Raw genomic sequence first — 18,461 nt, forward strand, 5'->3', positions numbered from 1 at the left:
GCTCGGCGAGCAACTACCGGAGATGGATTTCGATTGGTAGTTGCTCGCCGAGCAGGGGCCTCAATGGAAAAATTTAATAAAAAAATGACATTTGGCATTGGTGTGGTCAACAGTCAAACGCGTTTTCTACACGGGTCAATATTTTGACCGAACATAGGGATGTACGGGGTTGTATGTGATGTTTTTGGAGAGTTGAGGGGGTTGAGAGGTTATCCCCTGAGTTGAGGGGGCCAGGTGAAAAAAAGTTACAAGTTTAAGGGGTTGTGTGCCTATTAAGCCTAAATTATATATATATATATATATATATATATATATATATATGGGTGAGATCCAGCGTGACAAGAGCTTAATTTGTGACAATGAGCTTATTGTGTGACATAACAAAACTACGTAGTTTTGATGATAATTAAAAAGGGTAATGTGGCAAATTAGTAAATAAAATGAAAGAGGGGATAGAGAAAATTGTTTTATTTCTTTTCTTTAAAATATATTTTTCTGGCATCTCTAACATCGTTTTTCGAAAATTTTTATACTATTAGACTCGTCTAAATTAGACGGTCATTTTAAGATCCCTGAAGTTCAAGTAAAAAAATTTCCGATGAACGGAATCCAGGTACGCGTTTTCCGGCGAGAAAAAAAGTGCCCAGAAAATTCTTAAAAAATTTCAGAAAATGTAAAACATTATTCTAAGAAACCTTAATTCTTGGGTAGAAATAGTATTTCTTACATTTTAGTCCCAATAAAACTTTTTCCTTAATTTTATCCATTTTACATGCTTCAACAATTTGTTGGGACTATACCGTAAGAAATCCCGCTTCGACCCAAGAATTAAAGTTTCTTAGAATAATGTTTTACATTTTCTGGAATTTTTTGAGAATTTTCTGGATATTTGTTTCTCGCCAGAAAACGTCACCCGGATTCCGTTCACCGGAATTTTTTTTACTTGAGCTTCAAGGATCTTAAAATGACCGTCTAATTTAGACGAATCTAATAGTATAAAAAAATTCGAAAAACAAGGTTAGAAATATCGAAAAAATGTATTTTAAAGAAAAGAAATAAAACATTTTTCTGTTGGAACAATGCAAGTATTATGTTGGAACAAATGGTACACTGATTTGGAACAATGTAAGTAGGACAAAAAATGTGCCCAGAAAATTATCAAAAAATTCATAAACATGTAAAACATTATTTTAAGAAACTTTAATTCTTGGCTCAAAGCGAAATTCCTTACAGTTTTGACCCAATAAATTGTTGAAGCATGTAAAATGGATAAAATTAAGGAACAAGTTTTATTGGGACTAAACCGTAAGAAATCCCGCTTCGACCCAAGAATTAAAGTTTCTTAGAATAATGTTTTACATTTTTTGAATTTTTTTTTAGAATTTTCTGGGTAATTTTTTTCTTGCGAGAAAACACCCACTCGAATTCCGTTCACCGGAATTTTTTTACTTGAGCTTCAGGGATCTTAAAATAACTGTTTAATTTAGACGAGTCTAATAGTATAAAATTTTTCGAAAAAAGAGGTTAGAAATGTCAGAAAAATGTATTTTAAAGAAAAGAAATAAAACAATTTTCTGTTGGAACAATATAAGTATTATGTTGGAACAAATGGTACATTGATTTGGAACAACGTAAGTAGGACAAAAAACGTGTCCAGAAAATTATCAAAAAATTCCAAAACATGAAAACATTATTTTAAGAAACTTTAATTCTTGGCTTAAAGCGAGATTCCTTACAGTTTTTACCCAACAAATTGTTGAAGCATGTAAAATGGATAAAATTAAGGAAAAAAGTTTTATTGGGACTAAATCGTAAGAAATCTCGCTTCGACCCAAGAATTAAAGTTTCTTAGAATAATGTTTTACATGTTCTGAAATTTTTTGAGAATTTTCTAGACACTTTTTTGCTTGCCGGAAAACGCCCACCCGGATTTCGTTCACCGGAATTTTTTTTACTTGAGCTTCATGGATCTTAAAATGACTTTTTAACTAAGACGAGTCTAACGGTATAAAATATTTTGAAAAACGAGGTTGAAAAAGTCGGGAAAATGCATTTTAAAGAAAAAAATAAAACAATTTTCTATTTCTTTTTATTTACAAATTTGCCACTCCTTTTGGTTAATTACAAAATTGATCCTTATCATACAATAAGGCTTATCACACAATAAGAGATGTGTCACACCTGATCTCTCCTCATTAGAGTTGTCAAAAGGTAAGAGTTTCTCCTCTCTAATTCTGGATAGTTTGGAGAATCTCCATTCTCATCCTTAAATATGAATTGGAAAAATATTTTCCCCTATGAATTCAAATATTATATAAAATATCAAATTAGTAAAAGATAATTATAATAATTTATTATATAAATACTATGTATAATCCAGTGTTATAATTTAGCGATTGTTTACTATATAGGTTAGTCAGTTAATTAGATGCAGTTAGTTAGTTAGAGGTTTTAGTTAATAGATGGCAAAACACATCATTTGGCCCTTGATTTATCCAAAATTTATGTGTTTAACCCCTGACCTATTATTTGGTCACATTTAGCCCCTCACCTATCCAAATTAGTAAAATCAAACCCAACATAGACAGAAAGTTAACTCAAATAATTTATTATGGCATTAGTAAAAATTTCAAAATCTCATTGAGTCTAAAAGAATATTTTACATCCCAACTCATTGTCTTCTTCTTCAATTCGCTTTCACTTTCCAGTTTCATTCTTTGCAATAATTCCATACCTTTTTTTCCAGGTCTCAAAAACTCTATTACCCAAAATTTTCATCTTCTCTTTTTTTTTTTTTTATACAGATTTCTTTGTTTTTGTGATTATTCATAGGATATAATTACAATACAAGCTTGGTTCCCAATCATCAATTCAAAACAATTTTTTTTCACAAAAAATATGAATCTCTCTCTACAGTTTTCATTATTTTATTTAAGAAACCTGAAACTTTTTCTTAATTATCTAATCTGTTTCTCATTTTCATTCCTTGCTCTGTTTCTTAGCTTCAATTTTGATGGGTTATGCGACCTCTAAAGAAAATCGATGCCGACACTGCCGTATTCCTTGTTGATCGATGCAGATTAACATGATGCTCATTAAGGACACGATGGGAACGAATGAACTGTAGAAGAGAAACATCGGGAATCGAAGGAATCCCAAAAGAGAAGACGTCGGGGAAGAAGAAATCGCAAACGCAGAAGACGACTAAAATGGTGGTTGCGGAATGGAAGAAGAAGACAATAGTTTGGGATGTAAAATATCCTTTTAGACTTAATGATATTTTGAAATTTTTACTAATGTCATAATAGATTGTTTATGTGGTAACAGAATCAATTTGAGTTAACTTTCCATCCATTTTGGGTTTGACTTTACTAATTTGGATAGATAAGGGGCCAAATATGACCAAATAATAGGTCAGGAGCTAAACACATAAATTTTAAATAAGTTAAGGGTCAAATGATGTGTTTTGCCTTAATAGATTAGTTAAAACGTTTACGGCACTACAAGAAAAACGCGTTTTACCAGCGGAATATTCCGTCGGTGATCCGCCAAATTCCGTCGGAAATCAATGTTACCGACGGATTAGCAGCGGATTGTATTCCGCTGTAAAAGGCTCGCTGGTACCACATACCGACCACAAATCTCTTTCCGTCGGAGATCTATGCCGACCAAAATTGGGTCGGTAGATTTCCGCTGGTAAATTTCAAACACCGACCAACTATTACCGACCCCAATTTGGCCGGTGAATTTTCCGACGGCTATTTCCGACCAAGTTCCGTCGGTGATTAATATTGAAAATTGAAAAAAAAAAATGCTTTTTAATTAGTCAATTTATTTGGATTGAAGGGAACTCGTATATGATATATGTACAAATCTGAGTCTTATAATTCATACGATTACAACTCATGATTTTTATTGCCTTCAGCACATAATTCCTGCCATAAATTGACTGAACCTAATCTGCTCTAGACTTACACCTAATCTGCTCTAGACTTACACCTAATCTTATGAGTGGACCAGAATGACCAGTATCCTATTCTATAGTTTCCAAACTTACAAACAAGAGAACTTCAATATAATTTTGTTTCCAATGCCCAATGAATAAAGAATAATCTACAGATCTTGCTAGCCATGTGCCTACAACATGTACAATTATTCCAGACAGAACAATGCAACTATTAATCAACCTAATAGAAATGCTATATGCCCCAGGGAAAAACAGAACCACCAGCAAATGCATAACCATGTGCCTACAACATAATGGAAATGCTATATGCCCCATGGAAAAACAGAACCAAAAGCAAATGCATAACCATTTAGATACAATTTTCTTTTCCAACCATACAGTTAGATACACACAATTTATGCATTTCATTGTAGATTAGATACATTGTACTTATTAAAAAAGAGCACGGTGAAGATATATATTGAATTATATATGAAAAAGTATATAACAATACTATATGGAAAATGGCAAAAAGGAGGTATTAAAGCATATGAATAAAAAAAAAATAGTAAGCTCATGGGTCCATTCGAATGAAAATGTTTTCTCTGTTTGACTTTTTTATAACTTGAAATATTTCATTTCTCATCTTTAGTGTTTCATAACAAAAATAAAGGATAATTTACTAAAATAGGTCTATGGTTTTTAGAGAAGTATCAATTTAAGCTCAACGTACAAAATAGCATCAATATAGGCTTAACGTTTAAAAAATGGTACCAATTTAGATCTTGATAATGGAACGAGACACGTCTTTGATATTACTCTATTAAGTTCTGTTAATTCTACGTGGTGGGAGAAATCAAAACTTAAAGGAGTAATAAGAAAGACGTAACTAATCCATTATTGAGGCCTAAATTGATACTTTTTTAAAAGTTACGCCTCTATTGGTGCTATTTTATAAGTGGAGTCTAAATTAATATTTCCTAAAAACCATAGGTCTATTTTGGTACCTCATGCCTAATAATAATAACTAAATGGTGTGTGAATGGATAATGTGTCCCTACAAAGTCAATTTTGTAGTAGATTTAATTAAAGGACAAACAAGCATCTGAATGCATAAACTTCCTTCTCATAAAAAGACGTTCAAGAGAAGATATTAAAAAAAATGATTTTATAGTCCATGAAGTCATAACTGAAAAATGCCACCCAAAAAAATGTATAAGCAAAAGAGAATTGTATAGCCACAAGGGGTGAAATCAGTTCATGCATCATTGTACAAACCTTGAACTCCTGATTACCCAAGAGGGAAAGCATATCAGTCGGCAATATGAGCCATATGAGATGGCAAATAAACCAAAGGAAATGCTCGCTCCTAGCTCCCTTCTTGCATATTTGAAAACTTTTAGAGCTTCCATAAAAACATCACTCCCATCATGCAGCGCAAGGACAATTGAGCCGATCAAAAAAATTCTGAAATAAACATTTAATAAGTTCTCTCAAAAAACAAAACATAATATACTTACAAATCTGAAGCAAATTAAGATAAGCATGCATTTCATGTCATCATCTAGGCAGCTAATATGTGGAGATTCATTTCCTCTGTTCCATAGGAATAAAAATTTCTAAAGAGGTAACACTAAACATAAATAAACGGAGAAAACCTCAAGCAAATAAATACCAAGAATAGTTTGAGTGAAGCAGAAGTGCTTTATACATTTAACAAGCAACTGGATGAGAATTTGACAGTAGGTAATGATTAGTCTTTAAGTAAATACCTAGTAATGTAAGAGTAACCAATCAGTAACTGTGACGTAGAACCCACATTGGCACATGTAGAAAAGCTTCAGGGGAAGCCTGGCACGAAAAATGATCCAGGTTAGCAAATTCTAACCCTTGATGCACTCTCCTTATAAAATAATTCCGGCTGACATAAGAACTGCTAATATAATTTCAAGTATTAAAAGAGCATCCTAGATAGCTCAGAGAAGGCAATGAATGTCTGTCATTCCAACTTTCAACTGCTAAAGCAATACATAGCTATACCAATAGTTAAAAACATGAACATATGAATACTCACATTAACTCTTGATCTGGCTAGCCTTTGAAGTATGCTCTTGTATTTCTAAACCATGATTCGTTGTAGATAATGTTTAGAATACATGTTTCAACAGTAGCATAGTATGTTAGCTTCCATAAAGACTGAGCATTTTACAATTGTAGCCCGTGTTCGATCCGCAATGGGGCTGATTTCTTCCTCAACAACCAAACAGCCACACTCTAAAAGAACACAAGAACTCATAAGAAATATAGTATTGACATGCAACAAGAACTTGTTCATCTATTCAAAAGGAAATATATTCTAGAATGCATGGTCCTCCAAATTCTGATATCTAGTAAAAAAGAAAACAAAGTGCCCATTAATTTGAGAGAATTCAGAGTCACAAGTCTATGGAATAAATAAAAAAGCATGCATATGCTACATTATCATTAAGTGAAAGAAAATAGGTTCATGTATAAGAAATTACTTTTGATTTCTATCTTGGCTCATTCCGTACATAATTTGGAGAATAACCGGTTACTCCTCCTATTAGCATTTGGCAGCTTATGTTCTTCAAATTCATCTATTCTCTTTTCACTGTCCGGAAACACAAAATGGCTTCAGAATTGCCTATCAACATCATATATCACAAGAACAAAAACAGGGCAAATTGTCAAAAAATTTAAAATAGAGTTAGATTTCCTAAGAATCAAAAACTCTGTTCAATTTATAAACCTTAGTAGACCTTTCCATTCAAGACAACCCAACCTAAATGGGTGAAATTGGTACCAAATTACCCACAGTTAAATATATCCTTGCAATCCACATATGACCTCATTTCCTTCCTTAGTTTTTTTATACAATTTTCTCCATCTAAAAGTTGTCAAAATTTTCAAGAAAGGAAGTTATGTCCCTATTTCAATGACTCTAAGGGAGCTATTGTCACGTAGGTATCCTGAAATACCAGGAAACAAAGAAACAATTCTGCAAAATATCATAAACAAAGAAACAATTCTGCAAAATATCAATTAGTCCCAAGTATATCTGAAATAAAAATAGACTATAACAGCAAAAACCAAAGAAATACCAGTACTCACACTCACCCTTATCCCTAGCATTCCTCAATTTAACCAATCAAATTAAAGAAATATCAGTACTCACACTCTTTACCATAACACAAAACTCTAGTACACATAAAATCGATTCAAATTCAAATTAAAGAAGTGATAACTTACCTAAATGAACATTCAAAATTAATACCTTTACCAGAAGTGTAATCAACCTTCAAATGTTTCACCTGAAGTGTAATGATAAGTTTCATAACCATGGGGCAATATTGAACCATGGTTTGATGGAGATACTATCGATCTAAGCATTAAAGCCAATCCGAAAAGATAGTTTACCAAGAGTTTATCATTTAGTGGACTAAAAACTAAAATTGGATTAAGGGTGAACTTAGCCCCTTTATCATCATATATATTTAATACATCATTTAAATAAAATTCAAGTTCAATTTGGTTTAGAACTAGTCCTTGTAAATCATGTATTTGAAATCTTCAAATAACACACTGATTTGCATATAAAAAGCAGTTTGACTTGAGCTGCAGATGATAAATACATGATCAGATAATCTAATCCACAAAGGAAGAGTAAACATCTAAAATTTCCGCTATGTTCCGGGAAATTAAGAGGAATTTAATGTTATTGCTCAAAATTGCTGGAAAGAGAAGAATGAAAAAAAAAGGACCTGAAATATGCAGAATTCATTAAGAATAAAGAGTAATTACCATCAAGTGTAAACACAGCTTTAAGAATCTTCTTCTTGCATTTTTAGCATGAAATATCAACTTTAGCACAGTCCTTTATACCATATTATGGAATTAACTTAGCATGTAAATAAATAAGTTAGGTTTCCTTTGAGTTTTACAATGCTTATGTTGCAATGTTATTTTGGTTTCATGTTGCATGTTTGACTGCCTATTAGGAATTACCAATCCTTGGTATGTTAATGTTCTCGGTTCAATGTTAATGTTATGGGTGGCCTAAATTTTCTCTTTTCCTCCTTTTATCAATGGCTACTCATCATCAATATCTTATTCTTAGGAGGACAAATGAAAATTCACAACCTATCAACTATCTAAAACAAACAAATTAAACTTTGTTGAATGCTTATAAAAACAAAATAGCTACGGCAAAATCTTAAAGTTGTTTTTGGAATTTAGCATAAAAGACATTAATAAGGAATTCAACTCTAAATTGCTAATCTTTTTCCACTTAGCATACAGCAAAATATTATGATTGGAATTGCAAATAATTCCAATTAAGCTTGATTTATAATGATTAGTCTAATGGACAACTTGGTTCTACTGGTTCCAATAAAACATGAAATTAATCTGAATAAAGACAATATTCATTACCTAAATGATTGTTTGTAGATGCAAATTCATGAATGTTATATAGCAGTCCAGTAGTCCTTTAGACATGGAAGTTAACATGATTATGGGTACAGATAAACACAAAACTCCATTTAGAAAGACAAGTAAAGAAAATCTAAATGGTAAAAATAGAGATTGATTCAAATTCACAGTTAGGTAGCAAAAAAATTCAAAGTAATTACTTACCTATATGAAGTACAATGCGATAATGTTCTTATGAAAAACAGAGAGATCCAAATGCAATAATGAAGAAGAGAGAGCTCCAAAATTCCACTGATTCCATTACGGCACTGGTTCTGGTTCTGGTTCTGGTTCTGGTTCCATCGATTAGGGCATTGGTTCTTCTTTCATTACTTTCACTCAATAGAGATGAAGAAAGAGTTGAGGGGTGCTGTACCTTTTGAGAGAGAAGGGGGATTAAGCCCACAATGTTGAGGGAGAAAGGGGATTAGGTAGCATATGCTGAGGGAGAAAAGGGGAGAAATGGGGATTAGGTCGTATATGTTGAGGGAGAAAGGGGGTTTAGGTCGGCGCACAAAGAAAAATAAGAATATATAGGGGAAATAAAAACCAACCGAGGGAAATTTTTTCCAATTCCCGCTAATCCAAAATTATTTTATTTTTTGTATTATTTTTTATTTTTTAATAATTACCAGCGGAATTCCGTCAGTGCCCTCTCCAGCCGAAATAAATACCGACGTTACGGCTGGAAAGATGAAAATTCTAGGGCGGATTTATTATTCCGCTGCTGTTCCGTCGGTGATCAGTAGCGGATATGATTCCGCTGCTAATCCGCCGGTGAATTGTAGCGGATTTAGTCCGCTGGAGAATTCCGTCGGTAATTCGCGATTTTCTTGTAGTGCGGGGTGTTTGTTAGAAGGGATATAGGAGGTCACTACAAGAAAACACTCTTTTTATGGCAAAAATCGAGTGGGGAGATATTATTCGCCACTAAAATTAATAGATTTGTGAGGAATTCTTATTTCGCCACTGATCATGAGATTTCAATGGGGAACTTATTTGTTCCTCACATAAAATGATATATTAGTGGAGAAACAATATATTCGACACAATAACATAATATATAGTGGCGAAACCATAATTCGCCATAAAACTGGATTTATTTTTATGTGGAATTAAGGTGTTCTTCCCATAAAATAATAATATATCTTAGTGGCGAATAAATCAATTCCCCACATAAACTCCTTATTGTGGCGAATTATAAATTCCCAATAAATTGTATATATTTTTGTTGCGATTTCAATGATTTTCCCCACTATAAGGAAATTGTATAAAATTGGCACTATTATTTATATTCATATAACATTATATAATAATGAGGGTTCAACAAATCCGACACAATGGCTCCGCAATTGGTTCGCCGGTTGCTGCAGGTTCAGGAGGCATCTTTCGAAATTACAGAGGCTTTCCAAAAGGTTGTTTCGCCATCCCGTTGGGGTCTGTTCCTGCACATTACGCAGAAATGATGGCGGTTATTCATGCAGTTGATATGGCCAGGACTCGAGGTTGGCTTCATCTTTGGATCGAGTCTGACTCGGCGCTAGTGGTACAACTTATGCGCAACAGGTCCGATCAAGTTCCTTGGTCTATCCGTCAGCAATGGTTGAGTTGCCTCCACCAATGCTCGGGAATGACAATCAGAATCTCCCACATCTTCAGGGAGGGAAACAGGAGCGCTGACGCGCTTGCCCGTCACGCAGTAACAGCAAACGGCAACCTTTGGTGGCACTCGGCTCCCGATTTCTGTCAAAGATTCATCCTCGATGACATTGCTTCGGTTGTAAATTATCATTTTCATTAGCACTTTTCTTTCTTTCTTCTCCCCCCCCTCTTTTTATTTCGATGTAAAACATTCTTTCATTTTTTATATATCTTTGGGTTTATGTGTTTGGTCCTGGGGGTGCCAGCCTGGCTGGGATGTCCATGGATCAAATGCACCCGTCCCAGCCTTTCCATAAAAAAAACATCATATATTGTGGGGAGCCATATATTCACCACAGAAAAATATATGTTGTGGGGAATCTGACTTTCCCCACTAATATATACACACTATAGTGGCGATATCATATAAATCCCCACAATAAAACTAAATAATAAAAAAAATAATATCCTTTTTGTAAGTCGTTGTTTTCTATCACTTGCTGATGACGCTGAGTCAACAAGTCAGCATTGTAAGTCGTCGTTGTTTTCTATTACAAGAATGATGATGGGTAATCAAGAATGGTGCTGAGTTATCAAGTCAGCATAATTGTATGTAATCAAGTCAGCATGAAGTAATTCAACAAGTCGGTATAATGCTGAGTTATCAAGTCAGCATGGCTGTGGTCAGCATGGTACTGAGGTGTTAATACAGGTCAACATGGTCTTGCTGTGTTACCACTGGTCAGTAGGTCTTGCTGAGTTAGTACATTTTGGGTAAGGATATTTTGGGTATTTTCACAATCTTGTAAAGGCTATAAAAGGTCTGGGTTGGGAAGTAGTTTTATACGAGAGATTATTCTTAGACTAAGTCATTAGTGTACACTGTGATATACTGAAATTGGAGATTGGGAAAACATGAGAGTTTCTAGAGAGGAAACTGTTTCAATCTTATTGTAATCTCCATTGATTAGTGAAGTTGCTGGATGTAGGCAGTTAAGCCGAACCAGGGTAAATTCTGTGTGTATTCTTTTGATTGTTGTTTCAAGATCCAATCTGTGATCTTTGTGAACTTTGTTTATCTGTGTGGTTGATTGATCGTTCGAAGTATAGTTCAACAATTGGTATCAGAGCTAATCAAGAACAGAGCAATGGGTTTTACAAAGATCGAGATCGAGCGTTTCAATGGTAAGGGAGATTTTGCTCTATGGAGACAGAGGATGAAAGCAATCTTGGTTCAAATGAAGGTTGCGAAGGCTCTGAAGGGCGAGAAAGAACTTCCGGCGACAATGACGAAGGAGGAGAAAGAAGATCTTCTTGAATTGGCTTACAGTATGATCGTCCTGTATCTTGGCGATAAGGTGCTGAGAGAAGTCTCGAAGGAAACCTCAGCTGCTGGGGTTTGGCTCAAGCTTGAACAGTTGTACATGACGAAGACACTCACCAATCGAGTTTATCTTAAGGGAAAGCTTTTCGGCTTCAAGATGAACGAGGACAAGCCAGTTGAAGACTATCTTGATGATTTCTCAAAGATCATAATTGACCTAGAGAACATAGAGGTAAAGATTGAAGATGAAGATCAGGCCATAATGATCTTGAATTCTTTACCCCATTCTTTCAGTCATTTCGTTGAAACCATGAAGTACGCTAGAGAAACACTAAGTCTGGAAGAAGTTCTTATGGCTCTAAAGTCAAAACAGATTGAGGCCAGCACCAACACTGAAGCTGCAGAAGGATTGCTTGTTCGTGGAAGGTCTGAGAAAAAGGACTCTCACAAGCCAAAGAACAAGAACGTGAAAAAGTCCAAAACTCCATCCTCAAGCAATAAAGAAGGCAAGGTCTACAAGTGTTTTCACTGCCATAAGGAAGGACATTTCAGGAAAAACTGTCCTGAGAGGAACAGGAGTCAAGGTCAGCCTAAAGATCAAGGCGAAGCCGCTGTGGTAGAAGAAGGTTATGAGAGCGCTGAGGTCCTTGCTGTCACTGATAAAGATCCAAACACTGACTGGATCTTGGACAGCGGATGTACGTTCCATATGACTCCCAACAGGACATGGTTCGAAGACTTTCAAGAAGAAGGTTAGGCAACAACAAGTTGTGCAAGGTACTGGGTCAAGGCTCCATTAGGCTAAAGATGTTCGATGGTCAAGAAAGGATTATGACCGGTGTGAGGTATGTGCCAGAACTGAAAAGAAATTTAATTTCTTTGGGTACGCTTGATAAACAAGGATACAATTATAGAGCCGAATGGGGTATCATAAGAATAGCTAGAGGATCTTTAGTTGTTATGAAAGGTACCATGAGTAATGGCCTATACACACTCTTAGGTAGTACTGTGTTAGTCTCTAAAGTAAATCTCACCGAGTCTAAAACTGATAGAACCAATCTTTGGCACCTTAGACTAGGTCACATGAGTGAAGTTGGTTTACATGAACTTAGGAAGCAGGGTTGTTTTGGTAAAGATCACATAGGAAAGATAGATTTCTTTGAGAACTGTGCCTTAGGGAAGTCAAGTAAAGTCAAGTTTCCTAAGTCAGCAATACATAGAACCCAGGACATTCTTGAGTACATTCACTCTGACCTATGGGGGCCAACAAGAACTAAGTCTCATGGTGGGAGGACCTATTTTATGACCCTTATTGATGATTACTCTAGAAGAGTATGTGTTTATATTCTAGCTCATAAGAATGAGGCTTTGCAAACGTTCAAGGATTGGAAAGTGTTAGTGGAAAACCAAACAGGAAAGAAAATCAAAAGGTTGAGAACCGACAATGGTTTGGAGTTTCTTGACAAAGATTTCATCACTTTGTGCAAGAAGTCAGGTATAACCAAACATCATACCGTTCCTGGAACTCCACAGCAGAATGGCCTAGCAGAGAGGTATAATAGGACTATCATAGAAAGAGTTAGGTGCATGTTAATCCAATCCAGTCTCCCAAAGTCTTTCTGGGCTGAAGCAGTGCAAACTGCGTGTTACCTAATCAATAGGTGCCCATCGTCTGCTATAGGTTTTAAAACATCTATGCAAATGTGGTCTAATCACCCTGAGGATTATGAAAAACTTAGAGTGTTTGGTTGTTCAGCTTTTGCACACGTTAGACAGGAAAAATTAGAACCTCGGGCTCTAAGATGTGTTTTTATAGGCTACCCTATAGGAATCAAGGGCTATAAGTTGTGGTGCCTAGAACCTGGTTATAAGAAATCCATAGTCAGCAGAAATGTTGTGTTCAATGAGATGGATTTTCCTTATCAGAAAAACCAAGAGAAAACTCAGTTAGAACCGAGTAGTCCTGAGTCCATTCAAAACCTTGAGAGTGTTAAGAATGAGGTGGAGCTTGAAGAAAATAGTGAAAACACCCGTAAAACCGAGCAAGAAGTCAGTGATGGTAATTCTACTGAGTCCAGTCAAAGCTATAGACTTGTTAGAGACCGTGAAAGAAGAGTCCCTAGGGCCCCGGTTAGATATGGTTTTGAGGACCTTGTAGCTTATGCATTTAGTGTTGCTAAGGAAGTACAAGAATCTGAACCTGTAACCTATAGGGAAGCTATAAATTCGGTTGATAAGGAACAGTGGCTTAACGCTATGAAGGATGAGATAAAATCCCTTGATAAAAATGAAACTTGGATTTTGGTAGATAAACCTCCTGATAAGAAGTTGGTCGGTTCAAGGTGGGTGTTTAAAAGAAAGGAAGGGATACCTGGTGTAGAGAAACCTAGGTTTAAAGCTAGGTTGGTGGCCAAAGGGTTTACTCAGCAGGAAGGTATGGACTTTAATGAAATCTATTCACCGGTTGTTAAACATAGGTCTATAAGGATTATTCTCTCTCTTGTAGCTCGTTTTGATCTAGAATTAGAATAGTTAGATGTCAAAACAGCTTTTCTTCATGGAAACCTGGATGAGGTCATATATATGCAACAACTAGAGGGTTTTGAAATAGGAGATAAAGACCAGCGGGTATGTTTGCTTAAGAAGTCTCTATATGGTCTGAAACAGTCCCCTAGACAGTGGTACATGAAGTTCGATGAGTTTATGATAAGTCAGGACTTTCATAGGTCTAGTTATGACTGGTGTGTGTATAGTAGAGACCTTAGTGATGGCTCTAAGATTTATCTCTTGTTATATGTTGATGACATGCTTATAGCTTGTCACAACAAAGCAGCCATAAATTAGTTAAAGGCACAACTAAACACACGGTTTGAGATGAAGGATCTTGGGTCAGCACGGAAAATTTTAGGAATGCAAATTTCTCGAGACAAAGGAAGAAAGAAGCTGTTCCTAAGTCAGTCAGCTTATCTGAGCAAGGTGTTAGAACGTTTTGGTATGACGAATTCAAAGGCCGTTCTCACTCCACTTGCAAGTCACTTCAAGCTGAACAGTAAGCAGAGTCCTCAAACTGATGAGGAAAATGAAGACATGGAGAGGGTGCCATATTTTAGTGTTGTAGGCTGTCTAATGTACGCGATGGTCTGTACACGCCCAGATTTGGCTCATGCTGTGAGTCTCATTAGCAGGTTCATGGCAAATCCAGGAAGAGCACATTGGTCAGCGGTGAAGTGGGTGCTGAGGTATGTCAAAGGCTCACTGAGTAAAGGTTTGAGTTATGGTGGAGCTGAAGCCCTAGTGAATGATGTAGCAGGTTTTGTTGATTCTGATTATGCTGGTAGCATTGACACCAGAAAATCCCAAACCGGGTACGTATTCACTGTGTTTGGAACAGCAATAAGTTGGAGGGCAAGTCTACAGTCAGTTGTGAGTCTGTCAACAACCGAGGCTGAGTTTATTGCCGTCACAGAGGCAGTAAAGGAAGCAATGTGGCTGAGAGGAGTCTTAACGGAACTTGGAGTGACACAGATTGATGGTTTGAAGATTTACTGTGATAGCCAAGGAGCTATACATCTATCAAAACACCAAGTATTTCACGAGCAATCCAAACACATAGATGTGAGAATGCATTTCGTCAGGGATGTGATTAGCACTGGTACTGTTCAGGTGGTGAAAGTGGGAACTGAGGATAACCCAGCCGACATGCTGACCAAATCTGTTTCAAGTAGTAAATTTGAACATTGCTTGAAACTGGTTAGGATGGTCAGTGGTCCTTGAGTGTATTTTTCTTCACTAGTTGATGGAGTGATTAGAAAGACAAGGTGGAGATTGTAAGTCGTTGTTTTCTATCACTTGCTGATGACGCTGAGTCAACAAGTCAGCATTGTAAGTCGTCGTTGTTTTCTATTACAAGAATGATGCTGGGTAATCAAGAATGGTGCTGAGTTATCAAGTCAGTTTAATTGTATGTAATCAAGTCAGCATGAAGTAATTCAACAAGTCGGTATAATGCTGAGTTATCAAGTCAGCATGACTGTGGTCAGCATGGTACTGAGGTGTTAATACAGGTCAACATGGTCTTGCTGTGTTACCACTGGTCAGTAGGTCTTGCTGAGTTAGTACATTTTGGGTATTTTCACAATCTTGTAAAGGCTATAAAAGGTCTGGGTTGGGAAGTAGTTTTATACGAGAGATTATTCTTAGACTAAGTCATTAGTGTACACTGTGATATACTGAAATTGGGGATTTGGAAAACACGAGAGTTTCTAGAGAGGAAACTGTTTCAATCTTGTTGTAATCTCCATTGATTAGTGAAGTTGCTGGATGTAGGCAGTTAAGCCGAACCAGGGTAAATTCTGTGTGTATTCTTTTGATTGTTGTTTCAAGATCCAATCTGTGATCTTTGTGAACTTTGTTTATCTGTGTGATTGATTGATCGTTCGAAGTATAGTTCAACACTTTTCATCTATCTCTCCTTAAAATATCATAAATATATAATGGAGAGTCTAGTTTCCCCCACTAAAATATATGCTAAATAGTGAGAAAATATTTGATCCCCACAAAACGACTAAAATAATAGCGCCAATATTTAGGCGGTAATATCCGGCCACTGAAAAGAATTTGGTGCCAATACCCTAAAAAAGCCCTTACTTTGAGATAAATATATATACCAAAAGAAAAAACCAGCCGTAACTTTATCTTCTTCTCTCTACAATGGAAAAAACCCTAGCTTTGATATGAACCCATTTTCTCTTCACCAAAGTAAAACCCGAGTTTCTCTTTCACATTCAACCATTCCCATGGATTAGCTGAAAATCGAGTGTCCTTAACGTCCAAAATCAACGTCTGGTTTGTTAACGCATCTTAAAAGCCAAAGAACCAAGCTCTCTCAACCCATTGCAGCTTCTTCAAATCAAGTTATTCTGGTTAGTTATCATAAAAATAATTTCAGATTCTTATTTAATTTCATTGCAAGCATTCAGAATATGGTTTGCGTGTAATGTCAGAATCGGGTTTACTTTCATTCAATGCATTAAGAATTCTTAATGTGATTTTGGTTTAATTTCTGATTATGGTCTAATATAACATTACTAGTGATTTAAGTAGAAGTAATTTTGTTTTTAAATTTTGTTTGTGCCTGAATAATTTTGGTCCTGCTCTTATCCTGATAATATTCTTATTTTGTTCCTGGACCCGACCCATTTGAAATTAGCATCCCCTCTAATGAAAATTAGGAAAGAAAGAGATAGGAAAGGCAGAGCAAGAGAGAGGCAGAGGAATAAGATGAAAGTAACATGGAAGAAGGATTCCAGCAGTAAGAAATAAGAGACTAACCTAGTGTTTGTATATAACAGACCAACCATGGGGATGAGCTGCAGATATCAAACACCCATTTTGATATATAACTGGGGTTTCTTCAAATTATTCTATTGAAATGATCATCAGTTTACTTTGAGTTCCTTTCATTTGTCAGCTTGAGTAAGACAACCTTTGTTTTTTTATGTTTCTTGAATGGTCAATGAAATAAATGGATAGTGTGAACTCGATCCACTTCAAATATTTTATTATTTTTCTACTTATGGTGTGAGTAGAGGTGTCAAAATGGATCATAACCCATTTATTGACCTTTTTATCCAAGCATTTAATAGGTAAGGGTCGACCCTTTTATGAATTGGGTTATAAATTGGTTGATCCATTTAACCCAAATAATAAAAAGGTTGGGTAGGTTTTTTAGAGGGTCAACCCATTAACCCATTAATTCAGTATTTATTCTTAAAACAAGCACGCGAATACGCAGCCCTGCGCTCCCAAAAACCATGGCTGATTCCTGCTTGATTCCGCCGATTCATTCCACGTTATCCGCTTCCGCTGCTTGATTCCACGTTCTCCGCTGCTTCTGCCGCTTCCTGCTTCTTCCGCCGATTCTCTTTCTCCCTGTTCTACTTCTGCTCTTCTTTGTGGCTTTACTGTTTTGTATCCATACTGTTTCGTATGTGTTCATATGACTAACTGAACCATCACATTTTGGTTCAATTCTGCTTTAAGGTTTTTGGAGAGGATTTTGGTGGAACTGTTACTTTTAGAAGACCTAAGTATAATTCCACATTGATATATTTTAGATTAGAAATGGTTCATTGGGTATTATAACTGTTTGTAAAGGAAAGGTAATCAAGAGTAAATGATTCTTTCCATATTTATTGGGTTAATTGATTTATGTAAATAATAGTGCTCCAATTTAACTTCAATATAGTTTTTCACCTGTGATGTTGGGTCTGAATTTAAATAACTCAAAATCTAATCATATTTTATTGGTAAGAAACTAACTAACCAAAAAAAAATTGTAAGATTGATTTTAGCATAAAATATCCAATAGAACAGAACAGCATGGGGTATCTCTTTCCTTTGCACATACACATACACAGAAATTGAGACAGCTAGAGTAGACTTAGATTGGATGAATGGTTATTTCAACTAGAACTTGATTGTTTATTCGGTTATAGTATTTTATTAGTTTCTAATAAATTTTTATTTTTTTAGCTATGGAAGAAGAAGATATGGAGATACTAGAACTTGATAAGGAGATTATAGAATTTCAACTAGATTCCAACGAAGTGACGTTAAATGAAGACGCTAGTTCTTTTTGTACTTAGTTAAATTTAAATTGGTCAAGTTGAATTTTAACTATATGAAGAAACAATCAGATATTATATTTTACATGAGTCTATCCATGTAACCCGTTTCATATTTTTTCCTATTGTATTTACGCTTTTTACATTTTTCATGTTTTTACATTTTTTTTTATTTTTGTTCAATTTTTAATTAGATTTAGTTAATTGGGTTATATGGGTCAACCCATATAACCCATTTAATAAATGGGTTGGGTCATTTCAACCCATATATAAAAGGGTTATCTCAACCCATTTATTAAATGGGTTGGATTGGGTCAACCCAATTATTAAATAGGTTTGGGTCAATCTTTTTAACCATTTTGACACCTCTAGGTGTGAGACACCGATCCAGTAGCTTGAACAACTCCGGGAATGGCAAATTCCTTGGAAAAAT

At 35.4% G+C, this 18,461-nt stretch overlaps 1 long non-coding RNA gene and 1 pseudogene across 1 annotated transcript; one reads left to right on the forward strand and one right to left on the reverse strand.

Moving 5' to 3' along the window:
- Positions 1-4,943: 4,943 nt before the first annotated feature.
- On the reverse strand, positions 4,944-7,326 carry LOC136233686 (ceramide synthase LOH2-like; annotated as a pseudogene).
- An 8,687-nt stretch (positions 7,327-16,013) lies between these two features.
- On the forward strand, positions 16,014-18,173 carry LOC136233187 (uncharacterized). The gene is made up of 2 exons (XR_010690725.1): positions 16,014-16,324; positions 17,937-18,173. It is a non-coding gene; the product is annotated as an uncharacterized lncRNA (long non-coding RNA).
- The last annotated feature ends 288 nt before the right edge of the window (positions 18,174-18,461 follow it).

Source organism: Euphorbia lathyris, chromosome 6, assembly GCF_963576675.1.
Source record: "Euphorbia lathyris chromosome 6, ddEupLath1.1, whole genome shotgun sequence".
In the NCBI taxonomy this organism is placed as follows: Eukaryota; Viridiplantae; Streptophyta; class Magnoliopsida; order Malpighiales; family Euphorbiaceae; genus Euphorbia; species Euphorbia lathyris.